The sequence below is a fragment of the Pipistrellus kuhlii genome, unplaced genomic scaffold (assembly GCF_014108245.1).
Source record: "Pipistrellus kuhlii isolate mPipKuh1 unplaced genomic scaffold, mPipKuh1.p scaffold_m20_p_3, whole genome shotgun sequence".
NCBI lineage: Eukaryota > Metazoa > Chordata > Mammalia > Chiroptera > Vespertilionidae > Pipistrellus > Pipistrellus kuhlii.
In genome coordinates this window covers 65,193,933-65,219,091 of record NW_023425529.1, presented here as the reverse complement: position 1 = coordinate 65,219,091, position 25,159 = coordinate 65,193,933, and the positions used below count along the sequence as shown (strand labels likewise).

The 25,159-nt window shown below is 38.2% G+C and overlaps 1 protein-coding gene and 1 long non-coding RNA gene across 7 annotated transcripts in view; both read right to left on the bottom strand.

The window, feature by feature from the left end:
* NAV3 (neuron navigator 3) overlaps positions 1-25,159 on the bottom strand; it is a 558,961-nt gene that overhangs the window by 236,951 nt on the left and 296,851 nt on the right. The window lies entirely within an intron of this gene.
* On the bottom strand, positions 970-25,159 carry LOC118729004. The gene is made up of 4 exons (XR_004991102.1): positions 25,146-25,159; positions 18,564-18,566; positions 16,744-16,747; positions 970-1,089 (listed from the first exon to the last, which is right to left on the bottom strand). It is a non-coding gene; the product is annotated as an uncharacterized LOC118729004 (long non-coding RNA).

The following is a 25,159-nucleotide window of genomic DNA, read 5'->3' as shown; positions in this document are numbered from 1 at the left end:
AATTTGGCATGAATAGTTGTAGAAGATTTTTCTAGAATTTTACACTTTATATAACACCATGTTACACACACACATACACACACACACACACACACACACACACACACTAGGATTTTAGGCTAAAGCTGGCTCAAATTTTATATACCATTTTAATAAAACTTTTAAACCCATATCACTTATATTTTCCCATATATTTATCTCATTATCTTTGATTTTCTATTATACATATCAATCCCCCTGTTGAAGGATGTTTAATTTGTTTAAATATATTTTCATTGCAACTAAAGTTGTAAGACACCTTTACATACATATCTTTGCACACTCATATGCTTGTGTTCTTACCTAAAAGTAGAGCTGGTAAGGTTTTGTGTGTGTGTGTGTGTATGTGTGTGTTTTAATGGATCCTATATATAAATATAAAAAAATAAAAAATACAACCTAGAAGATAGAATATTTCTTTATTTTACAAAATATAAAGTTGGATCTTATTGCATAAGCAGTAGTGATTACATTTTCTGGAAGATATAAATAATTGGAAGCAGCCATTTGCATAGGAAAAAACATGACAGCAAAATTACATCTCCTTTCTTATGTTCATGATCTTTGATGAAAATATTCAAGCGTGAGAAAAGTAAGTTGTATAATTGTCTTCAGAATTAGAAAACAAGCACATGACTTCTAGATGGTGATCATTTTTCTCAATAAAAATTTTATTCTTCTTGTATTATTATAAGATTTTATTTTTATAAGGATTTATATACAATTTAGGATCTAAAACATTGACACATTTCCCTCATCTCATTTATACATCAAACAAAATATAGCATTAATTGTTTCACCTTCTAGTAGAAATTTCAGGTTGACCCAATATTTTTAAAATAGTTTTAAATTGAATTTATTGGGTGACATTGGTTAATGTCACCCAATTACAATTATATAGGTTTCAGGTGCACAATTCTAGACTATATCCATCTGTATACTGTATTATGTGTTCACCACCCCAAGTCAAGTCTCCTTCCATCACCATTTATTCCTCCTAAACTCTCTCCTACCTCCTCCACCCCCCTCTCTCCGGTAATCACCATGCTGCTACAGGTTGACCCTGTCTTGATTTGTGCCTATATAGCAGTGAGTTATAAGAACAATTTGAGTAACTTTAAAGATAAAGAAAGTAAGTTCTGGAGTCAGGCAGACCTGGCTCTGAGGTAAGCAGATTCCTCATTTATAAAATAAAAATATCATTTTACATTACAGGATTGTTTCAGATAGCACTTATAAAGTACATGTCACAGAGTCAGCCCTGAAGAAATGTCTATTAGCATCATTAGTATGGCATCTGGTGTTTGCTTTGATAGCTTTCCAACAATGTTAAAGGTATCATTTGGCAGAGGGTTAAAAATTAAAGCAGATTGGTAAAAGAAGATGAAAGAAATTGTACTGCTCACTCCAACATTACTCATATCTCTGACTCTTCCTGACCTCTGATGCCCTGGGTCCACAGATCTATCCACCCTCCAACCCAGAGGAACATATCTGATTGTAAGGTGTCATGTTCTCATGCAGACCTGCAATGCCTCCATTGGGTCATCACTCCATAAAACTCCATATTTCATAGATTTTCTTTTATGAAGGCATTACATTATGGAAAATTTTTATCTAAATAGATACAGAATGAAATACATTAAAAAATGAAAACAAGAAGCCAGGCTGGTGTTGCTCAGCAGTTGAGCATCAATCTATAAACCAGGAGAACATGGTTTGATTCTTGGTCAGAGCAAATGCCCAAGCTGCTGCCTCCATCTCCAGTCAGGGGCATGCAGAAGGCAACCGACCAATGATTGTCTCTCGTCACTGATGTTTTTATTCATCTCCCCACTCTCCCTTCCTCTCTCTGAAATCAATAAAAACATTTTTAAAAAGTGAAAACAAGAATATTTGCATTTTCCAAATGCATGCCAACAGTACCTTATCCTTTATCTAAATCCCTCCCACAACTTAGTTGAGAAAACCAATAGTAAGCCAGCAGCTAAGCTTCAAGACCTTATTGGGAAAGTCTATAATTTGGCTCATGAAACAATTTTTCATGGACCAGGAATCCTACACTTAAGAGCTTTGACTTGTAGAAGGAAGTCACCTGATTTCTACAGAAATTCTACTATAAAAATATATGTTTCTCTGAGAAGACTTTAACATATGAAGTTTTGCTCAGACAGTAGCTCTGACTTTAGCTGCAATAAAAAAAAAATCAATTCGGACTACATAAATGAATTTAAAATAAATCTCTGTTAAAAACTAAGTCTTATGCACATTATTTTACTTATTCTTTCTAATAGACATATGCAAAAGATACCTAAGACCCTTCAAGTATATCAGTGCCTTTCAAAAAGATGTTATAATCTAGGTAAGGAACTCTCTTATTTAAAAGGCCTGTGGCTGTCACACTATAACACCACCATGACCAAATGAGCAGCAGCTCTTGCAGAGGGTGGGGTGGGGTGCGAGCTTCTAGCAGCAGAGAGCAACTAGCAGCAGAGATCTATGAGCAGCAATGGGCGGGGCAGCCAGCAAGCAAGTGAAAGCAAGCTATTTGCTCATGATTTCATGTGCTCTGGGCCTCTAGTATAAAATAATAAAAAACTTAGAAAATGGCCGAAACCAGTTTGGCTCAGTGGTAGAGCTTCGGTTTGCAGGGTTCGATTCCGGTCAAGGGCATGTACCTTGGTTGCAGGCACATCCCCGGTAGGGGGTGTGCAGGAGGCAGCTGGTCGATGTTTCTCTCTCATCAACATTTCTAGCTCTCTATCTCTCTCCCATCCTCTTTGTAAAAAATCAATAAAATATATATATATTTTAAAAACTTAGAAAATGTATATGTAAAATATCATATGAATATTTTTCTATCTTTTAAAAATAAAAAAAGTAGAGATATACGGTGTGTCTTTAATGAGGCAGTCTTCAGCAAAGGACACATAGACTATCAAAGTATTTAAAACTCATAGGTAAACTTATTGTAATATTCTGATGAGAGCAGATGAAAACCACCTAGTCAACTGTCATTCGAATCTGTTAAAAAAAAAAACACACACACACAACAGAATGATGAAATTATGTCTGGATTTTGGATCTGAACTCCAAAGTTGTCCATGGTTCATTTTCACAAAAAATATATTAGTGAATCTTTTGGTGTATAAGACACCCCACACTTTTCCAACACAAAATTAAGAAATCAATATCTACACTAATAAAAGAGAAAGATGCAAATTGACTGTACATTCATGACACCCACCAGCCAATCAGGAGTGAGTATGCAAATCAACCCAACAAAGATGTCAGGTGTCGTCATGAAGACAACACAGGCATTCTGCACACCCCATCCACTTCAGGCCTCTGGGCAGCATGGGAAGGCAGAAAGGTGGCTCTGGACCAGAGCATAGGTAAAAAGGTGGCTCTGGCCAGAGCCAAGGCAGTGCCAGCAACCAAGGGAAGGAAGACCCATTCTTGCATGAATCTTTGTGCATTGGGCCTCTAGTCTATATATAAAAGGCTAATATGCCAAGTGTCCTTCCCACTGTTTGACCGGTCACTGTTAGGTGCACTACCCACCAGGGGGCAGATGTTCAATGCAGAAGCTGCTGTGTTGCACACAGAGAAACAGTACCATGGATCTGGTGCCCACAAAGCAACATTTGGCTTCCCCCAAGTGGGACACAGGCTCTGCCATCACCCCAGAGTGACAGCTCACCAAATTGCAGCCTATGCTGCCATGGCACAAGATGCAGCCCACAACCCAGCCCAGCCCAGAAAGGGTGGCTGTGGACACTGGGTAACTACTTCATGTTTTTGTTGACATTCTGAAGCTGAAATTATTGAAAGAATAAGTCTGAAGACCAACTATCGCCACAACATACCTCTGAAGCCAAAAGAATGTGATGTACTTGTCAGAATATGACTGAAGAATAGTCATCAACAAGTACTACTGACATTGGTAGGAAATGCCTTCATAATGAAAATGAGGTAAATGAGGGTGCAGCTATCAGAACACAGTTGTGGTGGAATGACTGTTACGTGTCAATTTTGTCTATCCCTAAATTTCTTGGGTGAAAAATCATCTCATGAAAAATTTACTCAATTTTGTAGCAAAGGCAAAGTTTGTCCAAATGATATAAATTTTCCAGAATATCTGGCATATTTTAAAAAATTAATGATAAATAAAGATTATGACAGAAAAAATTAATGAAAATATTCGTTATTATATCATGTTGTTATTGTTTATTAATTAATCAATTTATATATTACTTTCATGTACATTTTACTGTTTTTTTCATCTTTGACACTTCTATTATAGAGAAAGGGCGAATAGTAATATTATAATATTTCTTCTAATTAATTTCCTTTCAATGTGCACAAATTTATGCACCAGCCACTAGTTTTAAATATTAAACAGAACACATTTTTATTTAGTAATCACTGCAGGTAATGTTTACATACCAATACTACGATATTATGCGGCATGTCACTTTATCCAGTCTGTTTGCATCATTACTCTCTTCATTTCCATTAGTTCCAGACATATCAATTTCTTTAACTTCTATTGTATCACTGCTGTCTTCTGAGTCACTGTCTATATATGTGAGATCATCCTCATAAACTGGTGGCATTTTCTGAACTAACTTTGTCCGTGTTCTCATGGCCAACCCTTCTCTCATGAAATTGAAGCACCATTTTGTAAATGCACCCTTCCTCTAAAATCAACAATGTTGATTTCACTTGCAATCATTCTTGCCTGACATTGAATAAGCTTGGTTGACACACATAAGCCAATCTGGTGCTGCTCCATAATCCAAGTTTGTCCATTTTGCTGGTTTTCCTCTTAAGGCCTTCTTCTTTTTTGGCATCTTAAGGAATTGTTCTTCCTGTTTTCTTTACTGTCTGATCATACACTCAGTGGGAAGAGGTCCAAATTGTCTCTTCACAGCTCTATGTCCATGCTCTTTTGCAGAGCTGATTACATTCAGTTTGAATTTTGCAGAATAAGACAATCGCTTACCAGTATTTGACTTTTTATATCTTTATGGGCTTAAAAGGCTCCACTCTACTTCCTGCTGAATCTGCACACTTACCACCTCCACCTCCAATTACAGCATCAGCTGACATCAGTAACAATAAGGCTGGTGATTGAAGGAGCCTGTTTGACAAAGTATGGGCAGCTAAGTACCTGCGTGACTCCCCAGCTGACATCCATGTATAAGACACCCCTCAATGTTCAGTCTAATGATTTTCGAAAAAAATAGTTTCTTATACACAGAAAAAATATGGTAATCATAGTATTTAACTTGTGAGTTTCAGTTAAATAAGCTATAGAAAGTAAGCTAATGTACTTTGTAGGATGTGGTAAAAACTGTGGGGTTTTTTTAATGAAGAAATTGAAATAATTGGGAACAGCATCAAATTAATCATAAATCAATGTTTGGTATTCTCTGTACCAGTGTCAATAAGTATTTTTGTCTTCAAGGTTCTGGTCAAAGCTTTAATAAGATTTACCTCTATACAACTGAAGCCAGTTTTTCTCAACTGTTTCAGCTGTAATTTAGGAACATAAATGCTATCTCATTAATCATTTCAGTTAATTCAGAAGAATTAATAATACTAAATTGACCAAAGGGCTTCTTATAATTTCTAGCATAATTATATACATAATACTTACTTTACTGTAATTAAAATAATAATAAGAAATACAATGGCATATTTTATATTTCATTATCAGCATGAATTTAGAAACTATTAGACAATAGCATATGCTCTTTAAGATTATTTCTATATTGTTTTTTTTAAATAAATCTTTATTGTTTAGATTATTACAAATGTGATCCTCTTCCCCCCCTCAATTGCTCCCCTTCACCAGGTTCCCACCCCACCCTCTGTCCTTTCCCCATCCCCCATTGTCCTCATCCATAGGTGCACAGTTTTTGTTCAGTCTCTTCCTGCACCCCCACTCTCCTTTTCCCTGAGAATCGTCAGTTCACTCCCCTTCCATACCTCTGATTCTATTATATTTACCAGTTAATATTGTTCATCAGATTTTTAAATTCCCTTGGTTTTTAGATTCACTTGTTGATAGCTACGTATTTGTTGATCATAATGTTTATCTTTATCTTCTTCCTCTTCCTAAATAACCTCCTTCAGCAATTCATATAATTCTGGTTTGGTGGTGAAGAACTCTTTTAGCTTTTTTTTATTTGTGAAGCTCTTTATCTGTCCTTTGATTCTGAGTGATAGCTTTGCTGGGTAGATTATTTTTGGCTGTAGGTTCTTGTTATTCATCACCTTGAATATTTCTTGCCATTCCCGTCTGGCCTGCATGGTTTCTGTTGAGAAATCAGCTGACAATCTTATAGGTGCTCCTTTATAGGTCACTACCTGCTTTTCTCTTGCTGCTTTTAATATTCTCTCTTTGTCTTTTGCTCTTGGAATTTTAATTATGATGTGTCTTGGTGTGGTCCTCCTTGGATTCCTTTTGTTTGAGGTTCTGCGGGCTTCCTGGACTTGTAAGTCTATTTCTTTCCCCAGGTGGGGGAAGTTTTCTGTCACTATTTCTTCTAGTACTTTTTCGGTATCTTGCTCTCTCTCTTCTGGAATCCCCATAATTCTGATGTTGGTTCGCTTGAAATTGTCCCAGAGGTTTCTTACACTATCTTCAACTTTCTGGATTCTTTTATCTTCTCCCTTCTGCAGAGGAGTGTCCTCTGGCTCTTTGTGTTCTAAATCTTTGTCTTGATTCTTGCGATCTTCCAGTCTGTTTTTAGGACTTTATATAATATTTTTTATTTCAGACAATGTTTTCTTCATTTCTTATTGATCCCTTATTATTTCTAGTTGCTCCCTTTTCATATCCTCATAGGTCTCATTTATTTTATCGGCCTTTTTTAGGATATTGTTGAATAACCTTATAACTGTAGTTTTGAACTCAATGTCCAATCTTTTCTTTTCCTCCATCTCCTTCCTTTGTGTCCTTCTTCTTGTCTGCATTTTAGTTGTTTCCCTGATTTGATGGAATAGCTTTGTGTGCTAGGTGTTCTGGTAGAGCCTAGTAGCACAGACTTCCCATTTACCTGCAGTGGACAGTCTTGGTGTAGCCCTTTGTGGGCTGTGTGTACAGTCTTGTTGTTAAGCCTTGCTTATTGTTGGTATCACTGGGAAGTGTTGATCTCCAAGCCAATTGGCTGTGAGGATCAGCAGTGTCTCAGCTAGGAGGGTTTCCGTACTCTGCTTGAATAGGGCAGGGTCTCGGGGTGGCACAGACAATCTTTGGTTCCCTGTCAGTCTAGCCTTAGAAAAGTCCTGTTCGTGGAGAGTTTTGGAAGATTGGTTGCAGGCGCGCGCACCTCTTTGGTAAAGGCGCAGACAAGCTTTGGATTCTTGCAAGTCCCTCCTTAGAGAAAGCCAGCCTCTGGAAGAGCTTCTGTGCTCAGCCACAGGTAGGGCGGAGTCTCGGGTTGGTGCAGACAAACTTTGTTTTCCCTTCGGCTCCTCCCCAAGTCCCGCAGTAATGGCCTCTGGCTTCACACACCTCCAAGAGATCTCTGCCTACTGCCTGACAGTCTGGCCTCTCCCTGTCTGGGGCCGTTTATCAGAGCAATAGGGTGATTCTGTTTTCCTCTCGGACAAGAAAGCCAGCGCGTTAGCTGTTCGCCCTCTCCGCGCCAGGAGTAAGCCAGTAGCTAACTCAGCCCGGCCCGCCCTCTCTGCATGCAGGGAGTAAGCCAGCAGCAATCTCGGTCTGGCCCTTTCTCTCCCCACCGGGATTAAGCCAGCGCCTTTTCGCGCACACAGTTCTCCGTACCTTCACAGTTCCTGAGGTTCAGCGTGCCTTCTCTCTCCTTCCCAGATGGCAGAGCCTCCTCTCAGCCAGCCGTCTGGCGCTTCAGGGCAATGCCTCCCCTGTTTTTCAGTTCTAAATTCAAATTTGTTGTGGTAGGCTGCATTCGGGTGTCTACCCTATGCCGCCATCTTGGTTTCCTATTTCTATATTGTTGAAATTTTTGCTCTGCCACTTAATATCCATTGACTGAACATTTATTTTCCTTCACTGCCAGAGTTTTCTTGGAACATAAGAATTATCTTGGAACATATTGACATATGTTTTCATATTGGGGACATGTTTCTATCTCTTTCTCCCTCTCCCTTCCATGAAATCAGTAAAAAATATCCTTACGTGAAGATAAAATATTTAGTAAAGAACTATCTATCCTGCTTTCAATGCACAATGGTTATTAACAATCCTTTCTTCTGCAGAGAATATCATAGTTTGTAAATTTTTAAGAAAGGATTTGGATATTATAATTATCCTAGAGGCCCGGTGCATGAATTCATGAACAGGTGGGATCCCTCAGCCTAGCAGTGATCAAGGCCTATCAGGGGGCCAGCTGGCTGTGGGGAGGGGCCATGGGAGGTTGGTTGGCTGTGGGTTATGGGGCTGTGGGAAGTTGTCTGACTTGGGGGGGTAGGGGCCGCAGAAGGTTGGCCAGCCTGGGGAGGGGCTGTGGCAGGTTGACTGGCTGGGGGAAGGGGCCATGGGAGGAACACTGGCCAGGGAGAGAGGCTGTGGAAGGTTGGCCTGCCAGCCCACCTTGTGGGGCCTATCAGAAGAGCCGGCCAGTGGGGGAGGGGCTGTGGGAGGTTGGCTGTGGGAGCTCACTGACCACTAGAGGTCAGGTCCAGTATTGAGCATCTGCTCCTCAGTGGTCCGTGCACATCATAGCGACTGGTCAATTGGTCATTCTGGTCATTTGGTCCTAATGGTTGCTTAGGCTTTTATAGAGAGAGACTACAGGCCCAGTGCACAAAATTCATGCAAGGAGCTTGGCCTTCACAGCCATAACGGCTTGCCTTGTCCCTCATAGCCACAGTGGCTGCCTTGGTCCTCACAGCCCTGGCTTTGTCTAAAAGGTTATCTGGAAGGTCATTCAGTTGTTCCGTTTAATTAGCATATGACACTTTTATTATTATAGATAGCAAAATTTTGGTTCTAAATCTTATTTCATTTAACTTCAATTGCATTTCCACTGCTATCAGCAGCATTAACAAAAAATAAAGATCTATATAGCATTCTTTCTCCAAGAGGTACTCTCCACTAACGATTGTTTGAGAGTAAGCCACAGTTTTAAACACTTTAAATGGTATAACTCACTCAAACCTCAAAGCTCCCTTAGAGGAGGAAACTACTATTCCATTTCAGAGATGAGAATCTTGAGAGAGAGGTGAAATATTTTCCCCAGGTCACAACAGCTGCATGGAACCCAGATGTTCTGGCTCAGAATCTGCACTGTTAGCCCCCACAAAAGGAAATGTTTCATTTATGAGCCTTCCATAATTCTAGCTTCCTCCAGTTATTTCCATGCCTCTCATATGCATGTCAAACTTGGGGGTGTGGGGATCCTTTATTTGACTGCTATAACATCTGGTGTCTACAGAGTGCTCTATGGGGAATCCATCCTAAGGGCTTGCAAAATTCTAATAATGCAGGTGACAACATGAACTAAAATGTGCATGCTAAACTGTTCCAAAAGGGTATTTTAGGAAAACAGTCAAGAGAACTCTCCTTTCTCACAATTTTCTAAACGTAAAAACAAACAAATAAATAAACAGAACACACACACACACACACACACACACAAAATGGCATACTTGATATTCTTTTACCTTCTTTTTTATCTCAGTCTGATATTTGGTGTTCATAGATAGAGCAAATAAATTTAAGGTAAATATTAGCAACCATTCTTCAAAACCCAAATAATTTGGCAGAAAGTATTTTTAGGAAAATAATGTTAACAAAACACAAATTTCGGAGGAAGGTGAAGGGGATAGGAATAGATTAACCAAAGGACATATATGCACAACCCATAGACACAGACAACAGTGTGGGAAAAGTCTGGGGTGAGGTGGGGGACATCTGCAATACTAACAACAATTAAAAAAGAGGGAGAGAATAAACATGTATAAATCTTAGGATTTCCATTTCTAAGTTGCTCACCTGTTTTTTTGTTTTTGTTTTTGTTTTGTTTTTGTTTTTCATTCACATTCCAATAACTGGCAGTGAAGAATGACTGGTAGAAACTTTAGTGTAAACCAGTGGTTCTCAAAGTCTGATCCCAGGACCAACAGTGCCCGAGCCATCTGGGAACTTTTTAGAAATGCAAATTATCAGTCCTCACCCCAGATCTACTGATTCAGCAACTCTGCACGTGGAGCCAGGAATCTGAGTTTTAACAAGTCCTCTCTCAAGGTGAGCCTGGTATATCTAATGTGTAAAAACTAATGGCATAGACCAGTGGTCGGCAAACAGAGGCTCACAAGCCACATGCAGCTCTTTGGCCCCTTGAGTGTTCTAATGCCATTTCTTCAAAATAGACTCACCAAGGCCGAAAACCAACTTCTGCAAATGGGCCACAAAGTTTCAATCACACTATACGTGTGCACCCACACATGATTTAATAAATCATGAAAGTTAGGCATTTATTTAAAAATTTTTTCAAGACAGAAAATCCTTTATTTATTTAGAAAGTGATGAGCAAGGGGTGATTTACATTTACTTAAACTAAAAGCATAGAACTTGGAAGCTGAAGGGAACGTACTTCCTGCTGTGCTAAAAAGCAGCAAGTGAAAAGTAATGGAAATAAAGTCTAGCACCCAGGACTACTCAGACATCCAACTAGCCAGTGACAGGCAGCAGGAGTAAAGTTTCTGGGCGGGAGGGGGAGAGTAGACTTTTCAAAATGTTTGCTTTCTTGCCATATTTCTTTCCGTTTTATTACATGAATTCTAAGCAAATACAGCACTATCTGGAAGATTTTGTTGATCTCCAACTAAAGCACATCCTATTTTTACAAATGTTTGGCATTTTTGAAGCTATCAAAAGTTATAATACAACCCTCACACCACACACCTATGCATATGAATGTCACATGGCAAGATTGCTAAGGATACTTTGTTGATCCAATGTATATTCCAATCAGAGACAATTACTTAGAGGCTTCCTGCAGGCGGTTTCTCTCCAGTGACATGCTATAGCTCCAAACCACCACGGGTAGGGGCTAGAGCCACATAAATCCAAGATCATCAGACAATTCTGGCTGCTTCTGTGTAGCTCTGTTAACATGGCAAGGTAAAACTGCTCACATAAGTCTCTTGACCGCTAAAAAGAACCCCAAGTCTACAGAAGTCACCATAGTAACAGCCACCTCACAAATTCCCAAATCTTTCATGAAATCTTTTCATTTTAATGCACCCCAATTGCTAGATTGCTAAGGATTCCATTTGAATCCCTTAGAAATTATTGCACATCAAGTAAAACAGAAAATAACAATGGAAAAATGCAGACTGCTCACTGTACAATTTTTATTGTGTGTGCGTTTTTTGTTTGTTTGTTTGTTTGCTTGCTTGCTTTTGTTTTAGAGAGAGGGGAAAGGAGAAGGTAGAGAGAGATAGAAACACCGACTGGCTGCTCCTGCACACCCCTTACTGGAGATTGAGCTCACAAACCCCTGCATGTGCTCTGACTTGGAATCAAACAAGTGACCTCTTGGTGACTGGGTCCATGCTCAACCACCGAGCAACACTGGCTGGGCTCATATTGTATTTATATACAAATGCAAGGTGGCACATAAAAATCTAAATTGGCCAATATTTCAAATTCAAGCTTTCAAACCAAAGTCTACAGCCTGTTTCCTTATAAACCTATCCCTGTGATGGAAGTTCCTCATGATGTATGTGAAACAAGGTCTAAAATGTCCATTGAACATAGAACACTCAGGAGATAAAACTTTTCACTGGGCAGAGAAGTTGGTCTCAGTTGATGTAGTTATTATTCAATCCCCAAACCCCCTGAGGAAAAACATAGTTAAATTTTTAAGGTTTTCAGAAGTGGAGACTGAAGTCAGAAAAGCGGGGCTCCTTTCCCAGTACCACTTAACTACCAGACCTGAGTTTCCTTCTCCTGAATGCAGGGATTGTAGACTTATCTACCATGTCTATCTCACATGATTATTGTGAGGCCTAACTGTAATAAAAAAACATTTGCAAAAGCAAGATGTTCTAAACAGAATAAGGCATCATTATTAAAATCAATGAAACATGCTACCATGAATTACATTAATATATTTGCCCCAAACAAACATGCAATAATAACTATTGCACATGCATAATGAGATCAAAAACCTTTTGCTTTTTTATTTCATTAATGAGATATAAAAACTATTTTTTTCCATAAAATATCCTTATTTTGCATCCTATTCTCCATTTTTTTACATCCAGGGCAGCTGGATGTACATGTCCAGGTGGAACATGGAAGCCACATAATGAAAACGGCAGACCATTCATCAGTATGAGTTCTTGAGTAACTGTATAAACCAGATGATCCCAACTCTATATCCAACAACAGGAAATGCCTTGGGATGTGAGAGGGAAAAAAAAAAAAATACTGTGCTGAGCCCCTGAAACCTGGGCTTTTTTATAAGCTGGCATTGATTTGAGTTTCAGAGACACTCTCCTTGAGCCAAAGACTATTTGCAGAACAATTTCTCAATGTCCATGAATTCAATTACAAGTCCAAAGGAGGACTAGGCATTCCCAATATTCCCATTTCTCTTCCAGAGGCCACAGCTGTATACCGAGGACTTTCTCTTCATTCTTGATATTTTTTTCATTAAGTCATTGAATATAGATTTTAAAATTTACACTAATAAAAATAAAATATGCAAATTGACTGTACCTCCATGAAGCAAATAAGCCAATTGGGAGTGAGTATGCAAATTAGCACAAACATGGTGGGTTAATTTGCATATGCAGGCAGGGAGCTGCTGGGCAGGGCTAACACCTGTATGAGAGGGAGTGTGGAGGGGGGGAGGGGCTTTGGAGGGAGCTATAGGAGTGGCACTCTGGCCAGAATGAAGAAGACTGAAGGCTCCATCCGGAGCAAAGATGGGATGGGGTGGCCAGAACGAAGGCCTGGGTCCCAAGTGCCAGAGGAAAACTGATGCTGGCAGCCAGGGGAAGGAAGGCCTTACATGAATCTTCCTGAAATGGGCATCTAGTACTTATTATAAGCTCTTCATCATTAATAATTCCTTACTCATTTTATACACCAAAAAGGTCATTTATAATGTTAACTATTAATATTTGAAGAAATAAACATCAGAAATAATATAACAAACCAACAGGGAGCTCATTATTAAATATAGTTTATTCATCCTATGAACTATTAAGTAACCATGAAAATAGAAATTATTATACTTATATAGTAAAATGAAAAAAGTAAAATATAAAACAATCTTGAGATGTGCATATAAAAAAATACTAGAAACAAAGTCAGGGTATAATAGTATATGTAATGAGAGTGACTTGATTTATAGGTATTTTTCTCTATAAATATTTTTGTACTATCTTTTTGTATAATTAAAATTTCTTTCTAAGCATTATATTACAGGTATTTTAAGAAAATTATAGATAACATTTAAAATCACATTTTGGTCTAGGGTAAAAAAGGTGCTGTGAGACTTTGGATTCTAATGTATAATATGAACACTAGCAAGATTCCCAATAGAGAGATTCACAGGTAAGATGGGTTTGGACGGTGTCAAGAGGACAAGAAAAGCTGGGAAAAGGTAAGGGTGAACACTGGCACATGGTCTGAAAGGGAAAGACACTTTGCAGTGGCCTGTTCAGGTTCAAAACATGAGACCAATACATTTGTAGGACAACAGAGAGGGCGATAAGGCACATGGGAATTACAAAAATCAGAATAAATACAGATGAAGAATTTTCCCAGAAGCAGAATGATGGAAGTAGGTGAGCATCTAAAAGATTAAGAGATCAGAAAAGAACTAGGATGTTCACAGGAACCCAGTGACCAGAAAAGCAATTTAGGAAAGGAATGCAAAGCACTAGTTCACAGCTCAGAGATTTTAAAACACAGAGGCAGGGAACTGTCCCAGGGCAGTTATTCTGGCATTGTAATGGGGAACTAATGGCTGAATTAAGGAGGTCTTTAGGGCTGGCACACGTAGTAGCTTCCTTTAAGCCAACAATTTTCAACAGGTGTGCTATGGCACATTGGTATGCCACAGAATTTTGTAAAACATGCAATACTTGACTATTTAGTCAGCAGCCCTAACATCTTTTCCTTTAGATCGTTAAAAAAAAAAAAAAGACAACAGCCAACACAACAACAATACAATAATAGCAATAGCAATCAGGTTGAATAAATCAAAATTATAACTTTTTTTTTGTCAGATCAACAAAAATATATTTATATATTTTTTGGTGTGCTGCAGAATTTAGTAATTAGTTTATGTGTGCCATGCAATGAAAAAGGTTGAAAATTGCTGCTTTAAGCAAATAACCAAAAGTTCTTGCATTCCACATTCACTGAGAAGAAGATTCAGAGGTGGGCTTTAATCTAATTACCATGTTCCCAGAAACATATTTCCTACCATGTGCTAGGAACTTCATAGGTGTTATTTCATTTACCCTCCAAAGGGCCCTAAGAATGGGTGGGTATTGTGATGGTCACTTTACATAGAAGACAACTGAGGATCAGATCAGTTTACCAATTTGTTCAAAGTCAATAAATAGCAAGGTACAGAGCCACATCTGCAATTGCTTCTCTCTCTCTTTAATTCTTACATGTGTTCAAGGTTACCATACTATCTTCTCTCTTGATATCCTACATAATAAAAGGCTAATACACAAATAGACTGAATGGCAGAATAACCAAACAACCGGTCACTATGACATGCACTGACCACCAGGGTGTGTGTGTGGAACATGTCAGGCATTGGCCACAGTAGGTTGGTAGAGCAGGTGAGAGGGGAGCCAAAACAATGTGGGGCACTGGTAACTGTTATCAGGGTAAGCCTCTGGTAATTACTAAAAATTCTTTCCTTTTGTGCTCCATGATCCTGCCTGACACTTGCACCTGCTGCCCGCACTGGCCTTGCTTGCACCTGCAACCAGCACTGGAGCCACCACTCATACCCACTACTGGTGCCCAGAGCTAGTCCTGACCACTCAGCACCATTAGTAGGTGCAAGCTGGCCTTGATTGCCCCTGAGAGCTTCTCCACCTCCCCGTACTCCTGAGGGGTGATCAGGGCAGCAGCTGCTACTTGCACCTGCTGTTAGCATCAGCCCCACTCGCACCTGTTGCAGGTGCCAGCCCCCATCACTCCATACCTTCAGCAGGTGCCAGTGGGGCTAGTGCCATTAGCGCATTGGAACAGCAGCAGCTGGAGTAGAGTTGCCGACCTACAGGGGACAGGAGGCCCTGGCAGGAGGGGCTGGATAAGTGAAGATTGGCCAAGCCCTGCCCCTGTGCCTACAACAGCCTCACGAGCCACTGTTCCTTTTAAGGTACATGAATTTGTGCACTGGGTCCCTAGTCTATATGTATAAAAGCCCAGTGATCAGAATGGCGGAACAAAAAGAATGACCGGACTGACTGGTGGCTATTGTTAGGGCACTATGACAGCCAACCAGCCTGATCCAGGACGCCATCAGCCTGCACCCTGGCCAGTCCAGCCCTCAATTGGCCCCCCAAAACCCCAATCAGGGGTGTGGCTGACCAGCCAACTGCCTGTGGTCCCTCCCCTCCCCAGTGGCCTGGCCCAATGGGCCCCTTCCAGAGTAGGCCTGCCGGACCCCACTCATGCACGAATTCATGCACCAGGCCTCAAGTATAACAATAAGAAGACAACCATCAAAATTTTCAAGCCATTTATGCTTATATTGCCAATATACACATAACTACAATATATGTGTGTGTGTATGTGTGTGTGTGTCTAAAATTATATAGACATATATATGCTTTCCTTAAGAACATGTCACTTTAACCCTATGCATTCCAGTAGATTTTTCTTTTCTTTTTCTTTTTTTTCATATTAGAAGACTCATGTTAATGTCAAGGTAAAGGGATTTACTATTAGTAGCTATGAGAAAAAGAAAATTTTAGACAATCTTTCCCAAGTCAGTTTCAAGCTGCAGCTCTTAACCACATTGTTTGTGGCTCTAATATATTTGGGTTAATAATAATCACAATTTATTGGTTATTCCATGGAGTATAATTGCCAATGAGAAGAGTGCGTATATTATGGCTCATTCTGTGGTACAGGACTATAAAGAACATTGCTGCCACATGGCTACAATTCTCCAACAGTCATAAAGATAATTAAAATAAAATATTGATCTTCATTTTTATGTCTCCATTAACTATTTTTCAGTTGGTATGGAAGTAGCAGAAGAACCTTTATTACCCTCTAAAATTCCTAATTAAAATTTGAATGAAAATTAACATTTATATAACTTCCTGACAATGGGTCCTTTCCATGTTCTTATAATGAAATAATTAGAAACCCACTATTCTAACAAATATTTTCTACTCAGCAATATATTTTATGATAAGGATACAGGCAGGTAATTCCTAAGAACCTGAATGGTTATTTTTTAAGGCCATTCTCAGGCAAATAGTAATTGATGTCACTGTATTCTCTGATAATCTTCTCTTTTCCAAAGCAAGAAGCATCTCAAATATAATCTTAAAAATATAACCTTACTTTTTCTGGCAAATAATGCTGGTTAACATTTGGAATTATGCTTACAAATCAAGAGGAAAGAAATGGCAAATATTTGGCTACATGAGCTATAAGGTATTTGAGTACTGGTACATAAAAGTACTAAGTACAAATAGTTGTACTTGTCTTTTAGATAATTCTCGGTTTCACCCTATATAGTTTTCTAAAACTCTAATTTTCCACAATTCCAAATTAATTGTGTTTCCAGAAAAACATATTGAATTACTTCTTTGTTCTATAAAATTAAAAGTAAAAAGGTCCGTTGGGGCTCAATTCCTTTTATAGTTTTGGAGTTTTTCATCATATGCTTCTTAAACCTATTTTTTCCCCCATTTTCATGTCCAATATCAGACCATCCTTAAACCAACTCATTTTTTTTTTCAGACAAATGTGATAAAGTTAAATAAAGTTGAGTTGGATAAAGTGACTAAGAAAATTAGGTACAATATATAGCATGGTGTTATTTTTTGTTGTTGATCCTCACCCAGAGATATTTTTCCACTGATTTTTAGGGAGAGTGGACTAGAGAGGAAAAGACAGAGAGAGAGAAACATCAATGTGAGAGAAACACATGGATTAGTTGCCTTCTGCAGGAGCCCCAACCAAGGTACGTGTCCTTGACTGGATTCAAATCCAGGGCCCTTTGATCCACAGCATGACGTTCTATCTGTTGAGCCAAACTAGCTAGGGCAGAGTATAGTATTCTTTATTCAAATATTAATTGTGAGTTTTAGAGTATTAATTATACATACTTGAGTTATAGTACTAATAACAACAAAATATAATGATTCTCACCATGTGTTAGTCACTGTGCTGTGTTTTACTAGACTACAATCATGCAATTCTCAAAACAACAACATTAAAGAAATTCTTCTTCTTCTTCTTTCTTTACATTAAGGAAACTAAGATATAGAGATATGAGGAAAATTACCAAAGGTCACACAGATAGTAAAGTAGCTAGACTATTAACTATGCTTAACACACTGAGCTCTAATACTATGCTCAATGTGCATATGATGAGTTGTGCTTAAAATCGTGATAAATTCTAAACCTGCCATATTTATAGTGTCATTTGCAATATGAATGACTATTCAGTACTCTACAAAAATCATGGGTTGTTCCCTTCAAATTCAGATCACAAACCTCCAACAATGACAAAGGGCCACAGAATACCCAGGTCATTTAGGTTTTCATAAAGTTGAATGAACAGTGGCCCTTTGAGGGGCAGAACTCTGTTGACTGATGAATATAAAGCAAAGGGAGTATAACTGCCAATGAAAAGACTGTACATACAGATTGTCTCCATGAAAACATGCCTATTATCATAAGAAAACAGATGTTTTCTAAATTAATATGATTTATTTTGCCTTGAGAGAGATGTCCTTCAGTAGTTGCTAGGTAACACATTTAAATTCAAAACCAACTTAATTACTGACTAGGAATCTTTTTCTTAATTATGTATTTTGGTAAAACAGGGGGTTCAGAAGTAAGGCACAAAGCAATGACTTAATTTGACATGATATACTCCTGCAATTCCCATTTCCACTTACACAGAGTTGCAATAGTACTGTATGAGCATTTTTAGAAGTTAAGCTGGACCCCAAGCTTATATAGTTCTAAACATAATAATCCAGGTATGTTTACTTTATTTGGCATGACCAATGTTTCAACTCATGTGGATGCCTGGTCAAGATTTAGCTTGATGCTAAAAAGCTCTCTACCATGGTTGGACCCTCTCTCAGACTAATCCAAGATTCATCGACTACTCTCCACATACCCATTTCTTTTTGCCCATTGGCACACAATATTTGTTCTGTTTGATATCCTTCTGTGATATACAAACTCACTTCAAACCTAAGCATCTCTCCCTTCTTCAATCACTACAGATTCCAATTCTTCCTCTCTCTTGTCTTTGAAAATATTCTCTTACAGTTCCTCAAACCTGCTCTCTGATTCTTTCTTTATGCTTCCTGGAATGTATCACCTGGTCAGTTGCATATATTTTTTGTGGTGGTTGTGATAATGGTCACAACTGTCCACTCTTCCTATCATAATACGGAATCTGTCTGTCTAACTTTCCTATGTGACCTGGAAAAACACTATGACTCTTGCCTGCACGCTGCTCTTGGAGCTCCAAGCATCCATGTGAACAAGCCCGACTAGTCTGTTAGATGGGGCAAGGCTATATGGTGAGAATCATCCCAGCTTTATCAAATGAGGCCATCATACACCAGATTACCGAGAGCCATGCAACCCTCGGGAACACTCAGAGCTGACAAGCTGCTCCCACAAACATGGGTGGGCCCATAAAGCAGAGACGAGCTGCCCTAATGAGCCAACCCACAGAGTTGTGAACCAAAGAAATGGTTGTTGTTTCACAATATGGAGTTTGGGGTTGTTTTTGTAGCATAAGCTACTGGACACATTTTAAAATAACTTAAAATAGGTTGGGATGTCCTAACAAAATCATAGCTCTGGACTAGCTGGCATCAAAGGTACTCAGTATAGAGTAATCATACTCAGTCAAATGATTTCTTTTTGTGGATTCCTGGCTAACAGAATAGAGATAAAATAAGCAAGCTAATACAGTTCCTAAAAGAAAATAGCCTTGACCATGGAAACTTGCCCAAGGGAAAGACCACAAAGTGGTGTTGCCCATATTTCAAGGTGAAAGAGTTCTAATAATGCCATCAACAGAATCCCTAGGATCCAAAGAGAGAAAAGAGAACTATCACAATTGTCCTTGCCATACAGAAGGACAGATGGCAGAATACTGATCTTTGGGTAGAAATGTAAGTGCTAAGGGTTGATTTTGATTAGTTCAATGTGGACTTTCTATAGTTTGCTAATCCTCCTATTAGAAAACAATGCTGCTGATTCTGTGCAGGTGAAAGTTTTCTTAAATGTCATTACATTTCCTAAATGCTATTTCCCCTTTAAGAATATAAACTATCTGCTGAAATCGGTTTGGCTCAGTGGATAGAGCATTGGTCTGCGGACTGAAAGGTCCCAGGTTCGATTCCAGTCAAGGGCATGTATATTGATTGCAGGCACATCCCCGGTAGTGGGTGTGGAGGAGACAGCTGGTTGATGTTTCTCTCTCATCAACATGTCTAGCTCTCTATCCCTCTCCTTTTCTCTCTGTGGAAAGTCAATAATATATATATTTTAAAAAGAATATAAACTGTCAACCCAAAGGATCTCCTGGGCCACTGCCTTTGGATATAAGAAGTCACTATATCAGGAAGACAGAACACATTCCAGGTATCTGGCATTTGAAAAACTGTTTATTTTTGACCATTGATTTAAATGATGGAACAGCCATGAAAACAAACAGGAAAGTTTAACCCAGATTTTAGCAAGAGCATGAAGCCATCACTGTCACCTCTGTGGCAGGGAGGAAAGGGGGTGTGATATGGCTGAGTTCTCAAAACTGGACTGAAGAGATGGGAGGTACTAGTTGTACTAGTTAACAATGAGAATTTTTTTCAATAGATGGAGTTACATGTATGTTGATATATATTCAATTTGCTATGCATGCTATTTTGTTTTATTGACAACAAGCTTCAAAACTTCATATGTCAAATTTTCTGAAGGTGTTAACATCATAGATATTTTTACGCTTAAAAATGTTGCATTTTGTGCCCCCTAACACAGCAGTTGTGAGAAGTTTTAATTTATTACTTTTTTTGAAGAAAAGTGCTGCTAAATACTTCAGGAAGCTTATGGTGAATGTGCTCTATAAAGATAGTTGTAAACACTGGCTTAAATGCTTTAAAAGTGATGATTTTGATGTGAAAGCCAATGAACATCCAGGTCAACTTAAAAAAATTTGAAGACGAACAATTACAAGCATTATTGGATGAAGATGTGTGTCAAACTAAAAAACAACTTGCAGAAAGATTACACATCACTTAGCAAACAATTTCCAATTGTTTACAAGCAATGGAAAAATTTTAAAAGAAGGAAAATGGATGCCACATCAACTGCAAATGAAAGACAAATGAAAAACCGAAAAGTCATCAGTAAAATGTTGCTTCGATGGCATTAAAGTATTCTTTGCATTGAATTGTGGTGATGAAAGATGGATTTATTTTGAGAATCCCAAATGCACAAAATCATGCGTTGATCCAAGTCAACCATCAACATGGACTGCTGGGCCAAATTGCTTTGAAAAGAAGACAATGCTCTGCATTTGGTGGGATCAGGAAGGTGTGGTGTATTAAGAGCTTCTAAAACCAGGTGAAACCATTAATACTGATTGCTACCAAAACAATTAACCAATTTGAATCATGCTTTGTTGTGAAATGACCAGAACTGGCCAGAAGACACAGCAAAGTAATTTTGCTTCATGATGGCGCACCATCACATACTTGAAAACCAGTTAAAGAAACTTTAAAAGATCTTGCCTGGGAAATATTAACCCACCCACCTTATTCACCAGCCCTTACTCCTTCAAATTACCACTTGTTCCGATGGATGGCACTCACACTTTCTGAGCAGCACTTCAAAACATACGAAGAAGTGGAAAATTGGGTCTCTGAATGGTTTGCCTCATAACAAGAAAAGTTCTATTGGGATGGTACCCACAAATTACCTGAAAGATGGTGGAAATGTGTAGCTAGCGATGGGCATTACTTTGAATAAAGCACTTTTGATATTTCTCTTGAAATCATCGTGCTTTCTTTGGATTACAAAATCCACATTATTAACCAGTTAATATTTATATAATAATATTCTGTATTATTAACCAGTTAATAGTTAATCCACACTATTAACTGGTAAATAATAATTAACTCAAATTTAAACAGTTAATAATTAATATGTACTATTAACTGGTTAATAATAATTAATCTGCATTATTAACTGGTTAATAATCCACATTATTAGCTGGTTAATTGTTAGTCCATATTATTAATTGGTTAATAATTGATCTTCATTATTAACCATGATGCAGATTTTGTGTGTGCCATCAATTAGAACATGTGGTAATCTGAAGGAGCAATACAACAAAATAGCATACATATCAAATCGCATATGTATCAACATATGTGTAACTCCATCTATTAAAAAAATCTGCACTATTAACCGGTACACCTAGTAGAACTGGCAGCATCTGAGAACACAGAGGGGTCTGCACCCACTGCATAAAATGCTGACCCAGGCCCCCAAAGCATCTACATGTTAAAATACCTTCTAACACAACAGGAAAAAATATCAGGTAGATTTTGTACTTTAGAATTTTGTTACATGTAGAAACTTTTGAAAAACCTGACTTTCCCCTATTTCAACTAATGCCCAATAGCCTTGACTCTGTTTCTAATATAATCTCTCCACCACCTGTTATCAATAGTAGGATTAATCATTCCTTCTTTGCTTCTCTACTTTTAGTTGAAAGAGGCGGATTCCCACAAGATGCAACCAGAAAGGAGCTTTGGCCTCTGGATTTATTTTTTCCTCTTCCCTTAATGAAATATTAAACCAGATGTACATGTATTTTCTAATGATTTTCAAACAACAAATAGTCCTTTAATTTCAGCATTAAAACAAAGGATATAACCTACATCTCATGTAACTCCAGTCCAGTTTCAGGGCATGGCATTCACTGTTCCCTTTGCTTATAATGTTATTCCATCACTAATTCCTTCACTTAACCATTCATTCATTCAATTAGCCATCCCATTCATGTCTCTGCTCAAACATCACCATCTCAGAGAGGCATTCCTTAATTTCTTAATAATATACTCTTTCCTTATTGCAGTTCTATCACTGTCTAAAGCCATATGTTGCTTTATTTTCTTTGAGTGCTTATCTGCACCTGATACACTTCGAATTCCTCTCCTAGTTTCTTCAACCCCCTTGTTAGCATGGAAGCTTCATGCCATTCAGCACTCTGTCTAGTTCACTGCTATATCTCCAATGGTTTGGACAAGGTCTAGCCCAGACTAAATGCTCAATAAATAATGATGAGATAAAATGAATGAATGAGGAATGAATGAGTGCACCTCTATGAAAGAAGATACTATTACAGTGCATTTGATTCTTTTTCTGAGATAAAATGATTACCTTCAGAGATCACAGAAAATTCACTCTCCTGACCCTGTGAACATTGTGCAGATATAAAATAGCAAAGATTACACAAAGAGATGCAAAGAATACACTATCCAATTGTATTACTGGATTCTGGCTGGAAGACCTTATTGTTCTTTTAAAGTGAAGAGACCCAGTGGGAAATCCCTGGCTTGCATTTCTGTTTTTGTCAAACATTCAACAGTAACTGATAATCTCTGCATCTGTTATTTATTTGACAAATCTCCAGAGGGCTGCACGAGGGGAAATTTTAGAGAAGCCCTAAACAAACTGCACAGCCAGGAAGAGTGTTTCCCCACTGCATAAATAGTAGGTTTGATTTCATCATTCACACAATGGCTACTATCAATGCATCCTCCGCATAGCATACATGTGATGTGATGATGTAGGGTGGGTCCACAATTGTATTTGAAAAAAATTGATTACATGTTGAAATTAGGCCGCTTAATTCTGGGAGGAGGCAGAAGTCAAGGAAAATGTGCAGCTGGTCAGGAAGTAAATCCAGGGTGGAGAAGTTTTTGCAGAGCTCAGGAAGAGCGGGGGGTTGGAAGGCATGAAGGGAGACACTGAGATTTTGCTAGGGAGTTTCTGAGGTTCGGACAGCTGGAATAAAAAAGATGGAATATATCTCCCTCTGAAACATATTTTACATAACTAAACTGTATGTTTTTCAGAAACCAATGAGCTGTGTATTTGGCTTGGATTCTTAAAAGCAAGTTAAATGGTCATTTTGTAAATAATATGCATGCTGCAACCCAGGCATTAAGCTTACAATGAAAATACCAGATCACAAAACTAAGAAAAAAGTACCTATGTATTTTTTTAACCCAGTAATGAGTTTTAGTTTATTATTTCGAGTTTAATGTTTGTGTTCTAAAGGATAACCTATCTGAAAATTGCTTGTTACAAGCTATTCAACATTTACTGCAACAGAATAGGCATTACCCATGGATTGTGCAAGAGAAAAAAGCAAGACATATGGTTTTTCCCATAGGGCACTAGCAAACCCTTTAAGAGAATTTAATCCATTCCATAAATTATTTTTATGGAATCCCCCAAAACAAGAGACTTCCCTTCAAGTGTGATATTTAGATGAAATCATAATCATTTATCTTACAACTTTATGACACACAAACATCTGCAGGAAAACACAAGAGAGTACCCTTGTCTATGATATCAAAGTAACTGTTAGACTCAGAGGCCAACTGAAGTACAAGTGGCATAAATCATCTGCGTATTCCACCGATATCTTATGCCTTCCTGAGCGATTGAAGGATTGATTGCTTAATGGGTGAATAGATGACTGAAGCTCCTGATAGGGAAGCAAAAGCATGATCACTTTATATGCCAATACCGCTAATAAGTATTAGTCTGCAGAAGAGATTAGATAGTTCTCTCTTGAAACAGTTTAAAAAGTTGGCATAGATACAAAATGTAAAAAATTATGGGGAGCATTAACCAGCTAAACATCTGCTGAAATTTTCATTCAATTAAAAGCAGAGCATCATAAAAGCAGAGCTGGCTTCCATAAAATGTCCTGGCTCAGAGGTGAAGGGGGCTCCTGCTCTGGTTATGATCAAGACCCCCGAAGAGTTTTTTTTTTCTTTTTCTTTTTTAAGTCAACATCCAGTGAATCTATATTATACACTAAATGTAGTGTGAGAGAAAAAAAAAAGCCTTCTGAGAAATTCAAGATCCACATCAGGCTGAAAGGGATATGTTCAATAGACAGAAAGAAGAGGAGGCACATAACTAAAAAAATCCTCAGTAAAAAGTATGAAGCACGAAATAAGCTAAGAATTGTGTAAACATTAAACAGTCTAAATATAGAACTTAAAATAAGTGAAAAGGGGTAAAAAGATTCAAGCCCTATTTTGTGTCCAGCCTCTTTAAAAATATATGTTTTTATTGATTTTAGAGAGAGGAAAGGAGAGATAAATATTGATGTGAGAGAGAAACATCAAATTGGATCTCCAACCGGGGACTGAACCCAGGGAATCGAACCAGAGACCCTTTGGTGCTTGGGATGATGCTTAACTAACTGAGCTACACTGGCCAGGGTGCTCTCAGCCCCTCAGCTGAGGATACATGGCATTGTAGTCATTCACACATATATTTCCTGAACTCAGAGTCCAGTCTTCCAAACTACAAGCTCTCTAAGTGAAACCATTCTAACTAAAGGAATCAATTAAATAAAATGACCTTAATTCTTATTGTTAAGACACATTCACTTTATAGTGGTTTATTAAATGAGGTAAATGCTACTGAACTATTTAGAATGTTCTACCCATAGCCCAGTCAGCATTGTGTGTTGACTACTACTGGATATATGCATTTGGACTTTCCTTTTGATTTTTCCTTTAGTCTAGCTAAGTGGTCTTCCTCTGGGTATAAGAATTGCTGTGTCCCTGACATAGTAATTAAAAGTATATACTGTCTATGACACAT